This window comes from Gallinula chloropus, assembly GCF_964237585.1.
Source record: "Gallinula chloropus genome assembly, chromosome: 5".
NCBI classification, from domain to species: Eukaryota; Metazoa; Chordata; class Aves; order Gruiformes; family Rallidae; genus Gallinula; species Gallinula chloropus.
In genome coordinates this window covers 81,806,910-81,831,925 of record NC_140090.1, presented here as the reverse complement: position 1 = coordinate 81,831,925, position 25,016 = coordinate 81,806,910, and the positions used below count along the sequence as shown (strand labels likewise).

Sequence of the window (25,016 nt, the reverse complement as noted above, 5' to 3'; positions counted from 1 at the left end):
GCCTGTTCTGCCACCAGAGTGGTCCTGCAAATCCCTGCACACACTCCTGCTAACGTACGCTGATCTGTACTGATGGCACCTGGTGTGAGGATTCGCCCACAGCCTCCTACAGAGATTTTTGAGTCCTCACACAAAAGAAGGTTTTTGTCCCAAAGCCTCCAGCAGCCACCTGGTTGTGTGAGGGGTCAGCCCAGGAGTCAGGGAGACCACGTGCTGCATCTGCCCCTTGCCACCCATCACCTCCCATCCTGGGTCACACACTCATCAGGAATCACTGGTCAGAAAGTGAACGTGCCACTCCTTGGGATCGATCTCTTCTCCTGGCAGTGAACTCACTCAGTGTTTGCTGTGAGTGCTCTGGTGGCACAGGGCCAGGCCCCTCACTCTGTGTCGGAGCCCAACCGGGATGGATCCAGCCTGCGCCCAGGGACGTCCTACATCAATGAACACACAGAACAGCACCTGCACGTCTCCTAGCCATGCCCTTCCCCACGCCCGACAGCATCACTCCAAGCCTGAATAAGGAAGCTGCAGACAGAAATAAAACCTGAAGGCAGACAGGCAGGCAATAAAACAGTCCCTCTAAAGTGCTGTTTGCTCAGTGACTTAACCCTTTCTCTACTCATTCCAACTTAGGGAGACAGTCCACCACAGTCAGGAAGGACTGTTGGTTTTGTTGTTGCTTTTATAAGAAAAGCAGGAAACAAACCAGGGGTTGCCGTGATTTCAAGTTGACTCCTAACCCAAAGGCAGGAAGACAGCACAGGATTTATTATTTTTCTAATCATTCTACAAGCCATCAGCAGCGACCCCACCACAGCTTGGGGACCACAGGACCTTTCCGTGTCCTGCAGCCCCATGAGCCCACGATGCATTTGGTGTTCCCCCTACACTGCCCAGCCCGGGACGAGATGGGCAGTGTTATTTACTTGTCATCATCACGGCATTGGGATCCTCGGGTGACACACTACAGATGGAGAGAGCATCGCTCCATCGATCCAGGAGACACAGGGGAAACAGCGCTCCCTACGGAGCAGCCTGCGAACGGATCCACACAGAGGAGCAGTGCTTTGGAGTTTGGGGGTTTGCTTGTTTTTAAAACAGGCTTTCTTGTCTTGTCTCCTTAACCCCGCAGTCACTACCTGCTGTCCTTGTGGAGTTGCTGTGCACTTTCATTCAGTGCATCGCGGCCTTCAACTCGGGAGGAAAGGACACCATCCCACCCATGTCTGGGACAACCCACACCAGATGAACAGAATTCAGCACTGCCCTGTACCCCACCACCAGTACAACCCCTCCTGACATCCACTGCATTTTGGTTTTGCTGGCACAGGCCAGCATTCAAACAGAGAAAGGAAAAGCAAGCTCAGGTCACTCACTCAGAGGTACACCCAACTTTATGACTTTGCTTGCCCATGTGCCCCTTCAAGCTAATTACCAAGAGGGCACAAAGTCTCTGTGTTTATAAAAACACTTCCAGAACTAAGCCAGGTACAGTGGGGGAAGCAAGGTGCCGAGAGCTGCAGGAACATCCCAATTGCCTCCTCCCTTCCTCCTGCTCTCTGGGAGCGAGGGATGTTGAGGAGACTCTGTGAGGGGCTGTTAACTGTGCTGTCACAGGGCAGCGGTGAGGGGCCACTGGATCACCACAGGTCACAAATGGGATTTCTTTCTGAAACAGGTGACAGCAGGTGGCAAAAGCTCCTCACAACAGCAGCTTCATTCTGTGCCTGTTCAGCGCAGATTAACCCCTCCTGGGATCCCGCAGCACGCGGGAAGGTTTGAAGCTGTGTTAACAAACACCAGTTGGAACAGAAGCAGCACTGGAAGATACTGATCCAGCCCCTTGGAGCTGAGGTGCTGCAGAGGTCATGGGACTGCAACAAGGACTCTTCCACCCAGGGCTGGGGTTTCGGTAAACCCACGGTTGCTATGACTTGCCCACAGCTCGGGCTGCTGGTCACTGCTCCGGCACCACAGGACCCAAGTGCTCCTGCTCCTCTTGACCGCGACTAAGGCCCTGCCACACGGCCCACCACCATGCCCCCCTCCTTATCCTGCGCCCCACCACCATGCCCCCCTCCCCACAGTCTGCAGTCCAGCACTCTGCATCAAACTCCTCCCCAGTCAGCTCCACATAAATGAAATAATTTTAAGCTTTGAAGGACTGAAGATAACAATCAAGGGGAAAGATAATTTATCTTCCTCTTATTTTTCTGTCTAAAAATAGGGACATTATATTTCATGTCTTCCAGACTCTTTGGCCTTCTTCCCATCCTTTCTCTCCACACTGTCCTTCATTAAATTATCTCATTCTTTTTGTAATGTAACTGAAATTAATCTTTTCCCTGTCCTCTTCAGTGCTGAATCCCTTTATACCCACCCAGAGAGAACCGCTCACTGATCCGAAACCCGCTGCTCATTCCCGGCTCCCACTGCAGCCCAGCACAGCCCTGTTTGCTGGGGTCCATCTCCCTGCCCACCCAGCAGCCGCAGCTCATGTGCCAGGGAACCGGCAAGGAGCAACAGGCTCCGCTAACACTCAGAGAGGCGACGTCAGAGGCAAGAAAAAGGCCTCAGCATCCTTTCAGCAGGTCTCTTTCTCCTCTCACACCATCTTCCCTGCGCCGTACGGCTCCAGGCCCTGAGCTGCACCGCCCAGCACCCAGGGAGCATGCAGCCTGCGGCACGGCGCCATGGTAGCCTCTGCCTGCTTTCAGCGCCGTGCTCCCGAGCGGGGCAGACGCGCACAGGCCGCCTGGCCTAGTGCAGGCAGAGCTGGGGAGTTCGCTGAGCTCCAGGCTGTGCCCAGCCAACACCCCGCGCAGAGCCCTGGGAGCGCGGCCCGGCCTCCTCCCACGGCTCCATCTCCCCTCTGGCTGGGAGCCACACACAGGCCCCACGCACCGAAACAAGCGCCACTTGTGCGCTGCAGAACTGCGTGGGATCGTGTTAAACCATCAGGGCACACTCTGCGCACTGCTGCTCCCTCCAACTCACAGCCGCCCTGACCTTTTCCCAGAGCCCTGAAGCCCATGAAACCATCCCTCTTCCAGCGAGTCTCCATCTGAAGGCTGTTTGTGTCACACTGGTTACTGCACAGGCCAGACCTGTATGAAAGAGCAGCAAGCTTGGGAGCACATGGACACCACATGAGCTGGTAACATCCAGAAAACAAGCGGCTTTTCAAAATGAACATACAAATAGTCTCTTTTCTCCCCAGCGTTTCCATTCCTATGAAATTACACCCAACAGCCTAAAGAAAGCTTTAAGCCTGTTGCAAAAATATATTCCAACAGGGAAGAAGTCTTTTGAAAAGAGGAAAATATATTTAGATGGGGTAAGAAGCCGCTCATTCAAAAAGAAGGAGAAAAAAAGGCAAAGAGAACTAAATGAAACCAAATTAACAGCCTGGAAAATTTCTTTTAAGCTTCATTCAGAGGGAAATGGAAAAGAGTATATGAATTATAGAAAGCAGGTTCTATTTTTTGAAGTTTATTTTTAGCTAAGAATGGGCTCCTTATTTAAGCTAAAAGAAAAAACTTCAGCTCATTTTGTGAAAACCCACTGGGCTCCACAATGAACACAGAGGAGAACTGGCTGGGTGGATGCTGCATGCTGACTTGAACAGAAAGTACAAACAAATCTAAGTGTCTGACTTAAACAGTCCTAGGAGCCCTGTGTGGGCTACAGACTGCCCAGAGCCGTGAGCCCCAAAGGTCTCTTGGCACCGCAGAGCGGCACAGTGGCCGTGCCACAGTCATACAGCCGGAGGATGCAGTCCCAGGCAGCACCCGGCGCCACCTTCATCCCTTCCATCTGTCCTCTGACTGGAAACAAGTCAGAAATAGCAGTTGTTGTCCCTGGCATTTGCCAGATTTGGGTTTAATCCCTGACTGGAGGGGCCTCTGGAGACCACCCAGTCCCACCCCTGCCAAAGCAGGGTCACCTCAAGCAGGTTGCACAGGATCCCATCAAGGACCACAGGTTTGGGATGTCCCCAGAGAAGGGGACTTCCCAGGGCAACCTGTCCCAGGCCACTCTCAAAGTCAGGAAGGGATGGCTTTTCCTCATTTTTCTACACCATGCTCTGTTTGGCCAGGCTTACCCAGCACCAGGCCTCACTCAGGTCCATCGACACGACTACCACAACCATTCCACTGGAACTGTTTAGACTAACATTTCAGATCAAGGTTTTTCGTCTCCTGTAGCACCTTTAAAAGTTTACTGGCAATTTCTTGACATTTACAGTCAAAGATCGACTGGGTTGAAGTCTTCTCTTACCTTCAAACAGGAAGTACCCTTTGCTATGCTCCGAATACTGACTGTACAGACAGCGCTCCAGAGAGCCCACATCAAACAGGTGTTGTTACTGTGGCGCTTCCGTTCCCAGCTGACCAACAAAAATATGATTAAACTGCACATTATGTTCACATTACTTCTCCACCAGATTTCAAAGTCAGTGTAGACAAGCCAACCAGGACCAAACAGGAACACAAGAATTACTCCTGAGTGTAAGGAAGACGCCTACAGAAAAACACAGGTTTCTTCCAAATTGGAAGAAACTTGAACACCATGTTTTTATTACACAGGTTGGCACAGGCAGCTTCCAAACACAAAGCCAGAGTCACCTGAGTGTTTCTGAAAGCCCACAGCTCTCCCAAGTAGCAGTATAAAAAATGACAGCCCCATCTTGATGCTATTATACCCTAGAGAGGGGCAGTCACCAAGGCCAAGAAACAAATGCACTGGGGAAGTAATAACAGAATATATCCAGGCCAATTAGCACAGGCAGAAAAAATGAGTCTTTGGATGCCAAGTCCTTCAGCACAAAGTCTGGGCAGTTCTGCTCCTGGGCAGAGAAAAGTCCCTGGGAGGCTGAGAGAAGAGAAATACAGAGCGGGGCAGGCGGCAGTACTCGGAGCAGCAGGCATTAGGGACTGAGGAGCCAGGAGGAGGAGGAAGGGACTGCTGCCCAGCCTTGCCTCACGGGACAGATCCAGGCCAGCACCAGGCCTGCCACGGTGCTGGGTAGGTCCCTGCACAACAGGGGCATTGGAAATGAGCTCCTGGTCTCCAGCCCAGCCTGTGCTGCTGACAGCTGAGCACCTTCCACCCCCGCAGCCGCCCTCTGCACTGTCTGCCTTCCCTGCTATGTCCTCTGTGAGCAGCTCTGAATTGACACACAATACACGGTGAGAAGGCAGAAAGAAACCAAAGCAGTTAGGGCTTCCTGTGGAGTGATGCAGGAAACATGCAGCTCACAGCCTCCGCGGGGAACGCTGCAGGGCACAGGCAAAGCAGCTCTCAGGCAGATAACAGAGCCCTGGCCCGAAGCTGCGCGCCCACCAGCACACGCCCCAGCAGCCTGGGCCTCCGGTCACCAGCATCGCCGGCTGGAAGAGCACCCCCTGCTCCGAGGCTCTGTGCTTCAACGGGCTGCGGCTGCCTACCAGCTACCCTGTGCCAACACCGGCACCTCTGCAACAGCAGCAGCCACGGGCTGCACCAGACACCAAGGGATGGGCGTCGCAGCCACGTTCCCAGCCCAGCAGCACACTCAAGCATTGGAGACAGAGTCCAAAGCAATCACAGCGCAGGGTAAACAAACTATTCTGGCCGCAGCTTAAGAACACATCAGGAGTGACGTAACTGCAGAGAAAGTGATGCAGCTCTCATCAAGCGCCTATCTCTTCAGAGGAGCCAGAGATAAGAGACACACACGTTACAGTTGATACCAAGACCAAAATTAGTCTCACCTCTGACAACACAAGACAGGGAAGAGGGAAAAGCTGCCTGTTAACTCCTGAAAAGCACTAGTAACACGTGCTGTCAGGGCTCCCAAGATCTTCCAAACCTTCAGGACCTCACCGAATTTGAAACAAATGTAACAGATTATGAGAAGACCCCAGAACAAACAAACAATCACAAACATCCTGACTGAAGCATGGCTGGAGCTGACATCTCATGAACAGCAGCTGAAACAAGTTCTGTTTCTTAGCAGCCTCAGTGGGTGAGACCAATGCCACAGCAGTGCTTAAAAAAGCAGAAGAAAAACTTGCCACCAGCACCAGACCTCAGCAATGGCACCCTGCACTGCTGAAACCCCCTGTACTATCTATCGCAGACAGTCCTGCCAAGCCCCTGGCTCCTGAATGGCCGGGGTGCTGGTGCAGCCTCAGCGGTACGAAGGCGCAGCTTGGCACGCAGGAAGCGGAGCAGTGAGGACCGCTCACGTACAGCACGCCAGCGAGCATCCTACCCCCAGCAGAGCGCAGCAAGACAGCTACATGAACACAAGCGGGAGGGAGACCACAGACACCCAGCCGAGTCTGTGTTGGGAGGAAGCAGCAGAGCACCAACGTAAGCCCTCCGACTCGAGGGGAAGTTGTGGGGGACTCTTCTGTGGGGAGCGGGCGAACACATCCACAGGCAGAGAAAGGAACCGGTGCTGGAAGTAAGGCTGGGTATCCCCAAGGGCTGCGAGTCCTGCCGTGGCACGGTGCAGAGCAGGGAGGCCCGGCTCAGCCTCACTGTGGGCACTCGCGCTGGGCAGGGGCTCTGGGCGGCTGCCTTGCAGCAGGGTGCCAGCACAAGCACTGGGCACGGAGCGTCCGGAACCACAGGGGGGGGTGGGTGCCCACTGCAGCTGACATTGACTGACATGGATTAAAACCAGCGCTTTCTATTGGAGAACAGCTCCTGTCAAAACCATCCCCAAACCTGGAATATTTTGGGGTTGGAATGTACAGTGTGGTAGGCAGCACTGCTGCCCCTTAAGGGAGGGGGAAGCAGCTGAGCCCCTCACCCATCCTCGCCTGACCCAACAGAAATAAAGCCCATTTAAAAGCTTCTCTAATTTGAAAAATTGCATCATTTGTCCCTGTCATGGAGTGCCACTCGACAGAGCCGTGCCCGGCACCTTGGGCCGCCCAGCCCCGCACAGCAGTGGGCTCCTCAGCCCGGGTCAGAGCTGGGCCGTGCAGATGCTGGCGCGGAGGCGGGGAGCTGGTTGCAGCCAGGTGCTCCACAGGCACAGGTGCTGGGAGAGGGTGCCCGGACAGTGCAGGGAGGGCGAACAGCAGGTCCCCACGGGCACAGCATGGTAGCGAGGGGGTGGCAGGAACAGGCTGCTCAGGATCAGGAGTTTCCTTCCCTGTCCTGAGCAGCAGCCATATCTCAGGTTCTCAGTGTGGATACCTGGGAGCCCTTCCTAAACTCCATGAGATAAGAAAAAAAAGAGCCCAGCCAAGAGTGTAATTCAAAGAAAAGGAAGGTGGGGAGGATGGACAGAGGGGATGGGTAGGATGGAAGGGAAGGAATGCTCATTATCAGTGGAAAAAACTAAAGTTTACATGACAAACTTGAAATCGGTCACCTAACTCAGGGCAAACAATACCTGCATTTCATACAGGATGATTCAAGAGCAGCAAGCAAGAGCAACCCACCATTCATGTGAGCAAGTAAAGCTCAGGAAAAAGTTTGACTCACATACCCCACACAGCATGTAACATACCATTTGTAACTCGCAAGTTTAAGATAAAACTGCACCCAAGGTATATTGCAGCACCAGAGCATTAGAGGAAGCACCACACACTGCACACAGCCCTTGGCACAGCACCAGCCCTGCACAGGGTCGGCCCCTCGCTCAGCTCCTCGCTAACCATCGGTGCCACCCAACAAACCGCTCCAGAGAAGCCCAGGGTCTGTCTGTCCATGCTGCTGCTCCGGACACTCTGCCCAGCAGCCCATCTCAAACCTGTTTGCGTGTGTCTCTGCTGAAAGCAGCATTACAGAGCCTGTGCTGCAGCGCTTTGTGGAGCGGATGCTAAACCAGGGCACGATGCCCAGTTGTGCCGGGACCTCCATGCCGGCGGTGACGCCCAGCACACTGCCCAGGCGGCCGGCGGGCAGGAGCGAAGCAGCAGCACTGCGGGCTGTGCGTTCTGTCACAGAAAGGCACCGTGGAGGTGGCAGTGCCAGGGAGGCTTCGCAGTAGCTGGGCACGGATGCTGCCAGCCGGACTGGACCCCTCAGGCAGAGCTGACACGGGGTAACAGGACCCCCTGCTCCTCCCCACAGCACTGGCAGTGTGGGTGCTGGAAAAACCCTTCACAGAGAGGTGCTTAATGCTCTGGTCATCAGCGCCAAACTTCCTCCATAGGCAGCGCTGCCAGATTTATGCTGCTAATGCTTCCTTACCGGCTTTCGCAGTCAATTACAGGCTGTGCCTGCCAAACGCCTGGAAAACCCATCACTGCTGCCTGAGCAGGGAGCAAGTGCAAGCACAGAGCCATCCCTGCAGCGCACAGCGCTCCCCCGGCCCTTCGGCACCCACCCACGCCTCTCCCAGCACTGGCTGCCAGTGACCCAGAGCACAGTGTTAATCACTGATAGGGCTGGTTTCATGAATGCTACACCCTGGGCTGATCCCCCCCATCCAGAGGCTCCAGCCTCTCCCCAGCCTCACCACCCGTATCACACAGCATCTTAACGGGCAACGGAGATAATGCGAGTTGGCCAATCGTGGGCTGCAAACAGAAAGGGGAAGAGCCCATATTTCCTCTTTTCCTTGGGAACGCCTCATGATGCACAGATACATACAAATAAAGGCTTGTGAAGCTGCAGGCCTGGGGAAGGTGTGTGCATATACACAAACAGATATACACATGTGTGTGTTTACATGCACACAAGACACTCCACACAGAGCATTATCACCATCCAAAGCCTTTCCCCTTCCACAGTGCATCCAGCATTGGAGAATGAAAGAGAAAGACTCCGCACAGCACTAATGAAGCTCAGCTTCCAATTACAAGATTCCCCTGCTGTAATTAAGAGAAGATACACATTCTTTCAGAACTGTTTTTGGCAGGGTTAAATTACAGGTAGTTTTCTTAGCGACTACACTACACAGAGCAACAAGACTTTCCGAGTGCCAGAGCTGTGAAACGTAACACAGCATCCGACAGCTGTAAGACGAGGCCTGTGCAGGGCTACACACACCCAGGTACACCCTTAGGGGAAGGGAAGTTACACCGCGCCCAACCAGTGTGTTTTCCGGAGGTGGATGGCACAGGGATGGCTTTACTCCCGCCATGGCTGTGAGCGCACACGCACCAGGGCAGCAGAGGCCTGAGCACAGCCCCAAGGGCTGGTCTGAGGCCACATCCCAAGGGACCCACCAGCAGCAACTTGGAACTGCAGAAACCAGATTAAAAGCAGCCAGGCATCCCATCAATCCCAGCCCTAGCAAACTCCTGATGTGCTTCGAATTTAACTCCTATTACTGACATTTTACTGCAAGATTAAAGGCTCCTGGATATTTGAATAACCAGCATTAAGAGTATTAACAACAAGAGTTAATCCCACACCCGGTACTTACAGCATCACACAAACTGTAATTGTTAGCAAATAGCAGGGATTAACCACATTAATACATTCCAGTTTTCAATTACTTTGTGCCTTTCTGAAATCAGGATACGAAGAAAACAAACCTTGTGCAGAAGGAGAGCATTTAAATAAGTCTATCTGTTCCTGCACGTGGATAGATAAAATAGAGCTCTGGCAACATTCGCAATCACAACCACCCCACCATGGTCTGTCCCATGTATCTGTGGGGTTTCTTTCTTTGCTTGTTTTAAATTATGTCTTTAAAACTCCCATCAGGTTGAATATGGGGATAACTACTTGTTATCTACAAGTGCTTTTTTAAATGTACATGACATACTGAGCACCCCCGTTTTTAGGATCTAGTCTCAAAAGTTAAGCCTACACCATCATCAGGTGCCCATCTCCCCAGATCCCACCAGAAGAATCACTGAGCCAATGAACTTTGAAAAGTGACATGAAGGAAAGAACCCGCCACCCCCAACAACAAAACCAGAACCCAGACCCCCTGACTGGTTTGCACGGGAAGGGACTTAAACATTCCCCCCTGCCACGGGCAGGGACAACCCCCCAGCCCAAGCCCCATCCAGCCCGGCCTTGAGATGTCCCATCTTGAGATGTCCAGGCTGTGACAGCGACATAGTTACAAACTTGATGAGACAAGAAAGACAATAGTGGAAGCAGCTACTGCAGCCAGGGATCAGAATGGTCCCTCCTGGAAGGTATATCTCACAGAGGCTTGAAGATGTCATGTGTGAACCCTGTGATGGGGCACAGCTTCTCATGTGTGTGCTGTGCTGGCATACTGAAGCAGCACATCCCAGGGCCTCCCAGTGCCTTCAGTACGAGAAATAAACGCACTGGGGACAGGGTTACACATCAGCCATTCCAGGACACACGTATCACATGTCCCACCTACACCTACAGCCCAGTGAGACCTGCGGAGCCACGCAGCTCTGAGTAACTGCAGAGGAGGAGCCCGGTGTAAAACACTGCCTTCAGCTAATACAGGCAGGCTGTGTTCCGTGGGATAAGATCAAGTAACATCATGTAAATGCTCACTTTAGCAGTCAGGAGCTTTGGTGAAGCAGAGCTCAGGAGCTGAAATCCATGAGCTACAGGTGCTGGTGTACTGCGGTGCCTGTCAGCTGCTCAGATTAACACTCCCTCCTCAAGAGGATACGCACACTGATGAGCTGAACACCTTCTGACAGGGCACTGGTATCCATTTGGAAACGTCAGTATCCAGCAGTGTTAGCACAGTGATTTTAGAGGCCCAGGCTTCTGATTTCTCTGAGTCCCTACTGCATTACATCAGTCTTAGGGAGGCTGTTTGGGCCCTGACTATAGAGCAGCCCGGTGCTGTACAGACCCCTGAACAGCACCACAGCCCCAGGGCTCCTGCACACAAGGGCTAGATGCACAGTCAGGTTATGCCTTGAAACAACTGAGCTCAGTCCTCACCAAGTGGAAAACCAACCAAAATCCCCAAACACACAGTATGTTTCCTGGTCCTCTACCCCCACCCCTCCAGAAACCCCACTGTATGAAATGGAGTTTTACTGGCTTTCACGGAGGAATAAAATAAGCAATAAATACGAAATAAAACCAGAAATACACTATAAATCCTGATTTGCATGATGTTAATTCCCATGAGGCTGCTGCAGTGTCACAGTGTCACACCCAAGGGAGAAGAGCAGGACCCAGGCTGTCAGGGGGGACTCGTGGGGAAGGACCCCTGTCCCACATCACACAAGGCCGGGGCGAGCAGTACCCTCCAGCACCCCTCACACCCCCCTCCACGCAGGGCAGCCAGGGCCAGCTACAGAAGGTGTAAATTCTGAAACCAGACAGGCAGTTGGGTATCTCCTGGCAGCTTCCAGATGCAGCCCACCGTGCAGGGGAGGCACCCATCGAGGTGCTGCTGTGGCTGCAGCAATCCTTCTGCCCGCCTCCTTCCTTCCTTCAGCCCCTGAGCTGAGTGAAGAAAGGCCACCGGGCAGCGGAGGGGCAGACGCCAGGCAGGCTGATAGCCCAGCCGGCTGCTAGCCCATCGCTGCAGCCATCTGTGCCTACTCAGGTCTGGGTCACGGTCACCTCCATGACCCTGGGACGTGCCCAAGGCCGCTGTGCTGGCGCAGGAGCTGCCCCTGACCCCTCTGTAGCCCTGGCCAGTCCTGGGCAAGGACGGAGGGTGATGCAAACACGGGAGCTAAAGCTCAGTTAGTACCTGCTGCAGCCGAACAGGATCAGACCCAGGCAGGGGGCAGCAGCTCGGGGATTTCTGTCCCAGCAGCTCCGCAGGGATGTGTATGGGGTTTTGAGCCTCTCCAAGGACAGTGACCCTGCAGCCCTCCTGCCCAGACACCCCATGGTGCATGAGCTCTTTCTGGGGCACAGAGGGAACCTGTCGTGCCTGTGCCTGCTGCCTCTCACTGGGCACCAGAGCAGTGTCTTGCTCACACTTGTTTGCTGCCAGATTAGATTGGGGAATCCTGACCAAAGTAGTAACTTTCCTTCAGAAAGGAAAGCTTTAATTTGCTTTAAAGGAGAAATAAAGAACAACCATCGTATCTCTCAGCCTGACAGCTGTAAGCATACCCATCCACCCGTCTCCACACAACGTCAGCGTGAGCACCACCAGGAATTTACCTTCACAAGGGCTGTGAGAAGTCCTAAAAAAAAAAAAAGGTTAAGCTGAAGACAAGAAGTCCATTAGGAGGCTGGCTATCTCATACAGAAAGTCCCATTGCTTGGCCTCTGATGTGACTCTCAGTGCTCTGGGAGGTGCGGAGGAGCAGGGCAGTGAGGCAGGGTGGGCAAGGCGCCTGTCCCTGCTGCCAGGCCCATGGGGAAATCCGCGTTCTCCATCACGCACACAGACAGCTCAGCAGGTACAGAGTGCCCACAGCTCGGCCCTGCTCCTCCATCAGCCTCTGACTCAGGAGCTTGCAAGAACTGAAACTAACCACGTATTCCCAGCACACTCTGGGCTAGTTCAGGTGAAGCATGGTACTGCCCCTGTTCTGTTCAGAGACACAGCAGGACAAAGCATTCATCAGGAAAGCAGGAACATTTTGTGCAGAAACACGTTTATTCAGCTATTCCATTGTCCAGCATGCTCCTCAAACCAGGTGACGCAAGAGGAGGCAGCTGGAGATGCTGCTGGTGTCGCAACACTCCTTCAAACAAGCGTGAGCAGGGATGAGGACACAGCTGGGCTGGGGCATGGGGAGAGCTGTCCGTAGCACTGCTGCACACACATCCCCGGCACACGCTGGGGAACAGACCACACTGCGCATCCCACCGGCCTCAGCCACATGTACCCACCAGTGGGGGCACAAATCAGGTGCCCAGCTTCCCAGACTCCTAGGCTGCAACAACTCGCCTGCAAAGCTGAAGGGAGTTTGTCCCCCAGCACAGGTGGCAATCCTGACCCTGCATGGCTGCAGCCCCACAGCCACGCTGCTCCATCCCATCACAACTGGACAGCTTGGCCTTTCAGTCACTCCATCCTGAGAGATGGGCTATTTCTGGAGCCCTTAATCAGGGAGAGGAAAAGAGACCACATTCCCCAGGAAACCATCCCTGCTCTCAGAGCTTGTCCCACCATTCTGTCGGGAGAGGCGGTATTTCCTTCTCGGTGGAGGGATTCCACAGCCTTCCCCCCACCCTACATGGCACAAAGCTGCACTAGGACACCCGAGATGCTGGAGCTGCTGCCCTCAACACCAGCCACGTGGCACTGAGTGACTGTAAACAGGCAAAAAAATGACCCTGTCACTTACGGACACGTGTGCTCCACCATGCCTGGGGAACAGCCCTGTGCCCACCCTCCCGGGGGGCCCGTTCAGGCTGGGCACAGGGGTACAGAGGCAGGGTTACTGGGGAGCAGATGATCTCCTGTGGTTGAAGCTGTCCAGGTTTTTCACTTGGCCTTTCTCAGCATTAAGTTCAAAGTAAAAGTCGTCTCTCACGTGGGTGAGTTTCCACAGGAAATCCTGCCCTGCGCTCACTCTTATCCCTGAAGAGAACCGCTTCCTTTTGCCTGAAAGGCAACTGCCTCCGGGCCTGGGCCACAGCAGAGACTGTCCAGACACTAAATATAGATCCCAAGGAAGGAAGCACCAGGCAGACAACAGAAGCAGGAATGCTGTGTGCAGTGTCAGGGGCACAGGCCGGTGGGAGGGATGCCTGGCCACGGGGCACACACTCTGCTGCATGACGAAGCTGCAGGCTAACGAGCAGCACAGATAAGGATTCCTCTCTAACTGCTGCTTAAAGTTCATTCTAAAAACCCCAAAGCAACCAAAGCACAGAGACAGAACGTGGCCTGCGAGCACCCTGGCCTTACCCCTTTACCTGCCTGCTCCTCCTCACACCGATGGGTATATGGACTTGTTTTCATGCACACAGGCTGAGTCCAGCTCTGTCAGCACCCAAGGCAGGACCTGCCTGCACCTTCTTTACTGTGGGAAGTCGCACACGCTGCAGAAAAACACTGGCACAAAATAACTGGTGTCCCCATCCTCTGCACACCTCCTCACACCCCCAGGCCGATGGTTTCTCAGCCAACACACTTGCTGCTTGGCTTGTGAAAGTGAAACCCCTTGTTTGTAACAAGCCATACACAACCTAAGAGATCTGCATGACCGACTCCGCAGGTGAGCCCGCAGCGGGAGCAGTGCCATCTGACTTCAGCTCTGCCTTAAGCCATTGCACTGCTTGGCCCACACCACAAAGGCCAAGCAGGCAGCATTCTGAGCTGCCCTGGGAGCTGCCCCATCTGTGGGGCCGTTTCCCCTGAGAAAGGGGCTGCTGTGAGGCTCCCGGGTGCACCAGCTCCCCAGCGGGTACCACAGGCTGAGCAATGCTCTGGCTCATCACTGTCACCTTCCCCAGAGCTCTTCCTCTAGCTGCAGAAAGACATCCTCTCTTGCACAAACTTCAAGCCCCCGCCACAGACACCTCCCGAGCTCCTACACCTCCAGTTGGATGCTCAGACAACCCTCAAACATCAAAAACAAATGTGTAGAAATAAATGTCTACTTAAAGTCCAATTGAAGATCCAGTCCAACAGTATTTCCTTCCACCCAAAGAAGCCAAATAAAGGCTGTCTGAGTACAAGAGGGGTCACAACCGAAGCTTGGCCTGTCCCTGGTCGTACCGTATATGGTAAAACCTCGAGGCTTTGCTCAGCACGAGCTGACAGGTAGTGTGTGAGAGGCACCCTTCCCAGAAGAGACGGCTCTGCACGGCGGCAGGCTCACCGCAGCTGCTCCCACCCCAACCTCCCAGCTCTGATGCTGCGCTGCTCTACGCCAGGCTCTCCCCTCTGCCTTTACAGACAGGCCTTTGATCCCTGCTGAACGCTGAGTGTTTACACACACCTATCCCATCTCCATTTGTCTCCCAATGACACTGTCACATGCCACTGGAGTGGAGCAGGGCAGAGTGAATTTCAGAGACCCGTTTTCTCTCATCACCACTGTGGGCACAGCAGCCAGGATGGTAGGGTAGGACCACCCTCAGAGTTAAGCAACAGAGCTCTCACTGCTCTCAGGGCAGAGCAGCCCCAGCACTGCCTGAAGAAAAGTTTCATTTTAATATATCATTAACCAATTTTTCAAAGAAAGCCATCCAGCTGACTGTGCATTTGCAGGCGTGCAGATTAATCAGTGAATTAAGTTATTTCCAAACAAGTACAGTCAGTGGTGTAAAAGCTCCCAAAAACCAAGCTGGTGTTTCAGACAGAAGAGCTGTCACAGCAAGCTTCATCGACCCACTGCCCTTCCAAAGCTTTCCCACTACTCCCCACACAGTTTTCCCATCTTTAGGGAAGAAACTTCCCTTGAAACAGCCTAAGGACAAGCACTAACGAAGGGATGATGTAATTCTCAGCATTACTCGGGGGTTTGCACTACTCAGTGGAAGGCTGCCCAACAGAGCTGGGGATGGAGCTGCAGCGTTCCTGCCTCCACAGTGACCTCCCGTTCAGACCCCACAGCGTCCGGGTCCCAACTGATTTCACCAAGTACCAGGAGGGGTCACATCAGCCAGGAAGTGAAAGGCACAGAGATTTAAACACATTTTTACAGCAAAACCACTCAAGTTTATCAACTCCCTTCACAGGAGCAGCTCAGGGGAGGAATCAGGCGGCTGCTGTTCCACCCACACTGCACGGCACGGGCAAGCAGCCGATGGGCACTCACCGGGCACTGAGTGCAGCCCACAGGGCTCCTGCCCACAGCCGTGCCCACTGTTCAGCACTCGGCCGTTTTCCCAGAGGCCAGAGGAATACCTCAGTCTCCACGGAAATAGGGATTTCTCCCTGGTGGGTACAGGAAGAAGCTTGTGACACAATGCACACGATGGTCCCTGCAGTATAACGACCAGAAAGCGAGTCACCTCCAAATACCCCGGCACTCAGTGCATTACAGCAGTTACAGAACTGGCACTGACCAGCTGGGCTGGGGGCTGGCAATGCTCCCCTGGCCCCGACACTGCATCCACTGCTTGGGCCCACTGCCCCCAGAGCTGGCCCATGCCACTCTGGGACAGGACAGGAATGCCTCAAACTCCAGCCCCATGCACAGAAACTCTTTTCACAGGGCAAGTGGGGATCTGACAGGCTGCACGGTGCTGTGCTGGATGACTGCTGCACAACAGGGTCTCATTTTCTAAGAGTGAAACCCAGTTTATTTACCGTGCTTTGTAAGAACATCGTCTGGATGTATGCATAGCAGTAAGTAGCACTGATTTCATGCCAGTGACATCATAAGGGGCAAAGCAGGACAACAAGCTGGGTGAGGAGTAAGTTACTCCATACTGCCAAATACTGGCACGCATTTAAAGAAGCACGGTGGTTGAGACAGGAACAAAGAGCTCAGCTCCTACTGCACAAGGCGAGCAAGCTTTGCTACCCAGCTCACTGCCCCAGGCAACCTTCCTTCAAGGTTCCTGTGATCTGCATCCCACCTGACCGCACCCCTCCATCCTCCTACAGCACTTCCCAGGTGAACACGTAGCAGCTTCTCCCCCTGTCAGAGGTCTCACCCAGCAACACCCCGTCTCAGCTCACCCCCTCCCTATGAAACCCTGAGTTAGGGCTGGGAGGAGTGTGGCCCTGGGCTGGTACCCCAGCACACCCAGCACTGCACATGGACACCTGAGGGACACCCTGTGCCCCCATGCACTGTTAATATACAGATACATTTGTGTATCTCTGCAGCATGTATGCGTATGTTTAATTATATATGAACTCCCACAGCAGGAGGGCTGAGGCTGTATTTCCCATGCTGAACTCCATCTCTCATGCACAGCATGCCGAGCTCCCCCGTGCTGCCACCCCAACAGGACACACCAGCACCCACCGCCCCAGCCCCTGGCTGTGGGCACTCCCCAGCAGCAGGCTCAGGGCAGCGCCTCTGGAAACAGGGGATTTCCAAAGGAGGTGCTACAGAACGTCATGCCTTGCCTTCTGGCCTGCCATACCCCATGCTCAAATCTTGGCACCGCTCCAGGAACGCGCTGGAGATCACAGATTCACTGCCAGGTTCATACTGCAGCTCCCTTACCATGGATCGACCCCATGGGCTCTGTACCACTGGGACTCAGTGTGGGAGGCAGTGTGGGGATGGCCAACGGCAAGGGTCAGTCTTTAAAGCACATGACAGGAGCAGGAGACAGTTTAACGCCCAGTGACACAGCCCACAGAAGAACGGATTGATCTCACTAGGTTTTAAATAGGTGGTAACACAGAAGTAAGGGACTATGGAAAATTCTCTCAGAGCGTTCCCAGGATAAGACTATTTCTGGGAGTCAGAAAGGAAACACAAAGACCTGCATTTCCTGTGTCTACGTTTTCTTACACACAGAGCCAAAAGCCAGCTTTGCCTCCCCATGACATCATCAGCTCTTCGATCCCCAATCAGCTCATGAGGTCAGCAAGATGTTTTGCAATGCAGGGAAGTTTATCTAACAGCTATGGAAAACCCCTCAGCATAGGAACAAAAATCCCTGTGGGATTCACACCCCAGCACAGGGCAGCAGATGTCAGGCCCGCTCTTGGGATACAGAGGAGCTGTGCCAGGCTTCCCACCGGCACGGCAGTGGGCATCACGACCATGGGCTCCCAGCAGGGACCACGGCCACATGGACAGAGGGCCCCCAGGCAGCCCTGGCATGCTCTGCAGAGTAGGTGCATGGCCTGGCACCTCCCCATGCTGGGGGGCTGCACCTCAGGCCTTGGGCACCTTCCCCTCTTGCCCCACGCTACACTTCCAAACACCAGCACACACTACATGGCAATTGCAGGCTCAGCTTCCTGGCCCTCACCCCAAAAGCAGGGCTGAGGACGACAGACTGCCCCTCGCTCATCAATCAAGAGAGCTGAGCAGTGAGAACTCGGAGTTTGAGAGGGGAGAGGGGTTGGGTTTGCCCCCCCTCATTACATGGCACTTCACTTCCTATGCTCACCTGAGTAACGCACTCAGGGGGCAGCCAGGAACAGAGACTGCATTCCCAGAGAACATGTCTGGAGCTCCTCCGTACTGTGACACCTCTGACCCACACAGGAGGCAGGCTGCCCCAGAACACCGTGACACGCACTGTCCCCAAGCTGCTGAGCCCCTGTACGTACACAGCTGGGTGTTCCAGCCTGGCACCGACACGCTGGACAATGGACAGAGAGCAGGTGCTGTGGGAACATGTGCTCGGGGTCCTGCCTACCCTGGGGGGCTTAAAGAGAATAAACCAAGTCACCAGATCTGTGACAACATCCACTATCAGCTCGACATTCACTGTCATTTGTAACAACATTCACTTTCAACAATTCTATTGTTGAAAATACAGATGGGGGGATACCCTTCCCCCTACTTCCCATTTCCAAGCCCCTATAATTAGAAGCCAGGGTGCATCTGCCACAGGGATGGACTCCTAGGAAGGGAGGTGGGTGAGCAGCTCTTGGAGCCCCCCCGAGGAGCCCACAGCCAGCATGCTCCCTGAGATCCTGTAAGGCGTGAGGACACCTGCCTGTGCATCACAAAGTTATGACACCACAACACAACAGCCATTTTCCACCAACATTCTGTGGACAGCTTAACGAAGCGGTAGGCTTGGTCCAACACTAAACCCCAAACATGCAGCACCCCGAGGTGTCAGTGGTGGTCTCCTGACAGCCAGCCAGCAGCACTACCACAGCCAAAGCGTATTCTGTGTTCGTGGTTCCAGAAATGCAAAGCCACTGTGGAAAATTCAGTATATTTAAACCTAACTATTAAGAGATATCCTGTTTGCAGTGAGGTAACACCTCTATTTTTCTCTGTCATGAGGAAGTGCACTTTGCCTAGTATCAACAGTTCTGAACGGCGCTGGAATGGCTCTTTTCCTGTTTAGGAAAATGGGCTTCAGGCTCAAGCTGGGCTGACAAAAGTAAGGATTGCTAATGTGTACTTGGTCACACTGGGAAAGTCACCTCCAGCTTTCTCTGACCATCAGTGTGACACTGACCCGAGGCTCCCTCGGTGGGTACCACAGCACGAGGCAGCAGTGGGAGACTGCTCGGCTCGAGCACACGCTGAAAGGGACAGTCACAGGGGGTTTGTTAATGTTGCTCTTGGAGGCATCTGGCAACATCTATTTATGCTGTGGGTGGGAACTGTAGCAAGAGAAGCAGAAGAAGAAATCCATCCTTAACGTTTGGGATTGAGAATTAAGGCCATCACCGCAGCTGCTGTTGCCCTGGCAAGGCTGAGCCAGGGAGTCACCCCGCATCCCTGGGGCTTGAGCTGCTGCATCCCACTGTGAGGGGAGCGCTCAAGGCCAGGCAGAGGGAGACGACGGCTGCACCTCAACACCTACTGTCCCCGAGCAGCACCGTGCAGGGACACGGCTACTGAGAGCACTGCCGACACGGGATGCACTCCTGGGACTCAGTGCTGGGATAACTAAGGACAACTCAATTGGCTTTCTCCTAGAGAGAAAACATCCCTGAGAATTAGCGTGAACACTTGGGATTACACAGCCTTTAGGAAAGAACAGCTAGAAAGCAGACACATAAAACAGAAGATACAATTACCCTGTAACACTGGGTATTGTTAGATTGGTCTGTGGAACGTCACAACAGCTGTAAACTGTAGGGGGAAAATGTTGTATCAACCATCAAACCCTGCAGCAATCACATCAGTATCCTTCACACAACAATCGCGAATCATAAGATCTGCTTCTGCCCCCAAACAGATTTCCCTTCTCCGAGCCAGGTCGGTCCCAAACCCGCGTCCCAAGCCCGTTCCAGCCGCAGCGAGAACTGACCACACCACGGCAAAGCCGCCCCAGCAGCGGCTGCGCGGGGCTGCTGGCATGTCACCCGCGGCAGCGCCCACCACGCTCCCACCCGGCGCCTGCAGCAGCCTTCACACCCAGGGAAAGCTCACAGGGAACAGGAGCGGGAAGACAAGGGCAATAAAACCATCACTGGTGAAGGCTTCCGAGGCCTTCAGAAGGCAAGCACCTTGGCAGGTCAAGAGTTAATTACATCCATTTTCCTTCCAATTATTTAGCATTTCAGGCTGGATATTTGTACTGTTGAAGCAGATGCAGGAAGGGTCCAAGAGCATCATTCCACGTTTACAAAAGAAAAAAAATTTAGTTTAAAAAAGACCAAAAACTTCATTTGTATTTTAAAGTTGAGTTTCCTAGGACACTCAGATAACTAAGGGTTACTGCTTTATTCACAGTTCCAACAACACTGGTGACAAACTCGCTGCAGTCAGCAGCCTTAAAGCCCAGGTTACTCGTGGGATGCTCTGCTGTTCCAGCTGAGGTGATGCTGGAAGCCGCCCCGCGCCTCCAGGACAGAAGGACGTTGTGAAGCACAGCAGACTGCTATTGAGAGCTCTTCAGTGGGCCATGAAACAGCAGCCCTTCCCAGAACGGAGCATCTTGTTCCCACACTGACCAAGCCGTGCCCATGCTCCTCGTGTGAGCTCACATGGGCACCACGCAGCCAGGGCCTGCCTTTCCTCTGGAGCTACAGAAACGTGGCATTACGTTTTTACTTCACTCTCTGAAGGCTCTAACACACAAAAATACATTCCTACCTATCAACCTTCTGTTGATGAAACAACCACTCCTGGTTATTTCCACTTGCTGTCAATAAGCAGAAACGTACAGCGTCTTCTCTGAAGGGCACTGAAAGGCAGGAGGCACTCTGCCCTTAGAGCAGACGTTTGGCCCACAAGATCAAACCAGTACTACTCCGACCACCAGTGATCAACTGATGCTTTCCAAAGCCACTTGTACTAAGCTACATTGCTTGCTAATATGACATACAACTGCAAAGACACAGCATTTTTAACTGCAAACCTCCTAATACCTTGAGGTGGGGCTTAATGCAATAAATGCACAGGAAATAAAGCAAACATAGCAATTAGAAGAGTTTTTAAAGAGTAACAATGAAGAGATTGGAGACTTACTCCAATGCTTTTGAAGTGTTTCATCTTGCATTTCACTCCACATTACCCAATAAACGTTACTTTTCACACAGACACAAAGCACTCAACATAGAACAGAGCAGCACCTGAGGCTGCTACACCCCACACCAGAGGGTGTACAGCTTTTCATCAGCTGTACAAACAGCAGAGACCCATCCCCACAACGTCAGCACACAGGTCATGACCAAACACAGAATCACACAGTGTCAGGGGTTGGAAAGGACCTTGAAAGATCATCTAGTCCAATACATGCCTGTACTTCTGTACATGAACCTTGGCTCTGCACAGCTCATGCCAGCAAGAGGTCTGACATCCCCAGCACTGACACACCACCCAGAACTGCCTGCAGGACCTCCAGCTGCTCCAGTCCCAGTGGGAAGTTTCAGATTCAGCATCCTCTGATTTCCCTGCTTTGCATACTGCAGATTTTAATTTTTATCTGGTGTCCTGATGGCTGGCTCTTCAGCACAGCTCTTAATTACTCCTAGGGTTTAATTCTGCACTGTTGTATCAGAGGCATCATTTCTACAGGTACTGGCTGGTACCCAGCTTTAGCTTTTTAACATGCTGGACACATTAAAAACAAACTTTTGTTTGAAAAGAATCAGAGGAACAAGAATAATCCCTGTGTTAGAGAGGACCTTTCACCTTCCCAAAAACATCCCAAAGTAGAAACATTTAAGTGTTAATAAGATAACCTGAACATGCAGCTGAGAAGAAGCCCCCTCAGCAATATGCATACCCCCATTTACCTGGGGAATGCAGGCCCCTAATCCCACCCCTTCCCGCAGTAACCCCCCAGCTCCTGCTCCCTGGGCTACCCTCACCCTTCACCCAGGCCAGGCACCTGGCTTCCTGCACAGCTGCCAGTGGTACCTCTACCCAGTGAAAGCACCCACTTTCCCCACACACTTGTGGCACCCCAGCATGAGAAATGATGCCCAGAGCTTAGCAGCCAGGCTCCTCGGGGGGACACACAAACCCCGTAGCCCTGGGCAGGAGGGGAACCGGCTGTGGCAGCCCTGCACAGCACCTCTCCCCAACACCCACCAGCAGAGACAGGCACCGAGCACTGGGACCCAAACCCACCCGTGCCACAAGCGATGAGGCATCCCCTCCAGATGCAGCTGCAGGGCAGGATGGTGCCGGAGCCCTGGGAGCACACGCCATGGTGCAGAGCCACTGCAGTGCAGCCAGAACCTGCTGGGCCACAAGCAGGGACAGAGAGTGCTTCCACTGATGCATGGGGAGGGCTGGGAGGGTCCTAGTAAGGCTGGAAACCAGCATACCCAAATCCTGAGTGGATTTCCTCGTAACTCCTGCAAGTTTTTGGTGACGCTGTTCTGGCCCCACCACCTTCCCAGCTGCTGCGACTCCGCTGGGAAAGCTAAAAATACTTCACTTTCTCAAAGTCCATCTTCCATATAAGGAAGCACGGTTGTTCCCAGAGACGCTACAACACAGTCCCCACGGAGAGGGAAGCTGGTCTTCAAAGGGTGCCTGGATGGAGGGGCCCTGAGAGAGTCCTCTCAAGGACCAGAGCTCAGCTGCGGCCGTGCTCACCTGCCCAGCCAGCACCACAGCCACTGCATGTGGGGCTGGTGACCATCCCCTGGGAGCATCAGCCAGGACGGCAGAAGGAGACACCCTGAGGGCCAGCGGGCCTGCTCCTTGGCCTTCCTGCAGCCACAGCTGGGTCCTTCCTCTTCGCTCCAGATAGCAAGGCCAGCTCACCCTGTGGGGGCCCAGCCCTCGGGGAGGGGAGCCAGACGGAGCCCCCACTCCCACCCAGCAGCACTGCTCCCAGGAGCAGTCACCCTGCCCAGTCCAGGGGAACAGCCACTAAGATAAACATGCCCGTAGCTATCAGTAACTCTCTTTTAAATCAGCCCTTACCAATATCCCCTCTTCCTACAGCAGCAACCCCCAAGAAAACACGGCTTTCTATCAGAAAGTGTCCCATGGTTAGAGTGCCAGTACATTCCATACACGATCTCGCTGATGAGCCATCGATCCCAATGGACAAGCCAACGATTCAGAATTAATTTCATTTCCTACCTTACAGTAAAAGGCAGCAGCTCTTAGAAGCAAGAGGCACTGCAGGCACACATGGCTCCTGGCAGTGCTGGGAGGTTCAGAACACCCGCAACAGGCTGTTCCTCACCACACACAGCTGAGCCCTTTGGAATTGTTCAAAGTTCAAGAAGAAAATGTCATCTGTGTGTTTCTGAAAGATCTGTCCTATTTTAGCACAAGGGCCTGAAAACTGCAGCCCTACTGCTGTATTGATACGTGAACAGCAGGAAAAACGCTAAGAGAAAGGATGCTATAATGTAAAACGAGGACATTGACAATACAGTGATACCACAGGAACAGAGCAAAGCACAGAATGAAATCATCACACAGGAGATGTGCAGAGTCACACGAGATGAATGTGTTCCCTGGGCAGCCTCACAGGCAGCTCAACACTCCAGCCATCAGCAAGAGGCTTCAAAACACCCCTCAGGAGGGGGTAACGGAGCAAAGCGCTGGATCTGCCGAGCCCCATCGCTCCCTCCGTGCTTCCCGGTGAGGCCGGGCAACAGACATCCTGTGTCACCGCTCTGTTCTACAGAGAACACTGCCTCCACATGCACGGCCTGGTTTCCAAAGACTCACCCATTTCAAGAGACTTTTAACCAGTTGAATTTTAAGGAGATAATCAATAACAACCATTTTAATTCATTTCTCCAGCATAAACAGCTCAGCATGCATTTCCTCAGCCAGAGGAAAAAGGGAGGAAAAAACCCAACCGATCCAACCCCCCCAATCAATGATAACGTGAGGAATTCCCAGCAGCTCCACAGAGAGCACGAGTGGGTGTTCATGCCTGGGAAAGAGCCAGAGTTTCCCTGGCACTGCAGGAGCATTCAGTGCTGACCAGGGAGCAGCCAGCCCAGTGTTTCCCAGCCCAGTGTCCTCAGAAACACACCCGCTCTGCACGGGCACATGGGGCACATTTTTAAGGTTCCTTCTTTGCTCACCTTCCAAATGGTTCACACACAACCCACAGCAAGAGTGTCACTTAACCCGAGCAGCAGGAGCTGAGGGTGTCTTAACCTGAGCAGTGTGTTCATTACCAGCCACACCTAATGGAAATGTTCAAATTAATCTCTTACTGGGTATCACATGTGAGAAGTTGGAATACAACACTGAGGGATGTTTAACAGGCTTCTGGACTTCCATGGACTCTCAGAACGCTGCAGCTCTGTCTAACAGATTCTCATTCCTCAGTACTTCAAACAGGCAGCCTGCCTGCCTTTTTTCTTGTTCAAAAAGCATTTCTCAGTACACAGAAAGCTTCCATGATGGCTTTCACAAGGTTAAAGAACCATGAGATCGCAGCTAGGCTGTATGATAAATTCACCCACGTTCCCACATATTGGATGCAGAAGAACTAATAAATGAAGTATTTCAATTTGCAGCAGATCAAATCTTTGAGAGAAAACAGATGCTAGGAGAGCTGGAAGCATTGCTGCTGCCCAGGGCTCCAGTATGGCTGGGAATTAATTGGGTGAGATAGGAACAAAGATGATCATACAAAGGGTAAAGGGGAGAAGCTCCACAGAGCCTGTCTGCCAGCGCACCCAAAGGCATGCTGAGCCCCAGAGCCCATGCACACAACACATGGGGCAGGCACCTGGCAAACAGGTACATCAGCAGCACTGGGAATGCCTCATAGGACAGGCTGAATCTATTCTTCTCTCCCTCCCTGCAAGAAGGAGGCTTCTCAGCAGTATCTTTTCATGACCACATCCTTGTAAAGAGAAATCAAGTTACCGGTCCACTTGCCTCTCCAGAGCCTGGGAATGATTCTTATCCCATCTCCTCTGCCATCACCAGTATCTGCTATCAGGGCAGCTGCAGCTCAGCGTGAGCCTGTGGCTATCCCCATGGACCCGTTCGGTTGTGCCACTCCAGCAGAGAGAATCGACTCACACAGCACAGTCTGTGTTTGTAAAGATATGAAGAGTGGGAGAAAGCAGGGAGGAAGGCCAGAAGGGAAACAAGCAGGCATCAGGTCACTGCCGAGTTGGTGGGATGAACAAACTTTGTCTGAACGAGGCTGTTTTCCACCCAACAGAATTCTATCACCCC

General features: G+C 53.2%; 1 protein-coding gene across 1 annotated transcript in view; it reads right to left on the bottom strand.

The window, feature by feature from the left end:
* Nucleotides 1-25,016, bottom strand: part of INPP5A (inositol polyphosphate-5-phosphatase A) — a 193,125-nt gene that overhangs the window by 147,284 nt on the left and 20,825 nt on the right. The gene's annotated exons all lie outside the window — the stretch shown is intronic.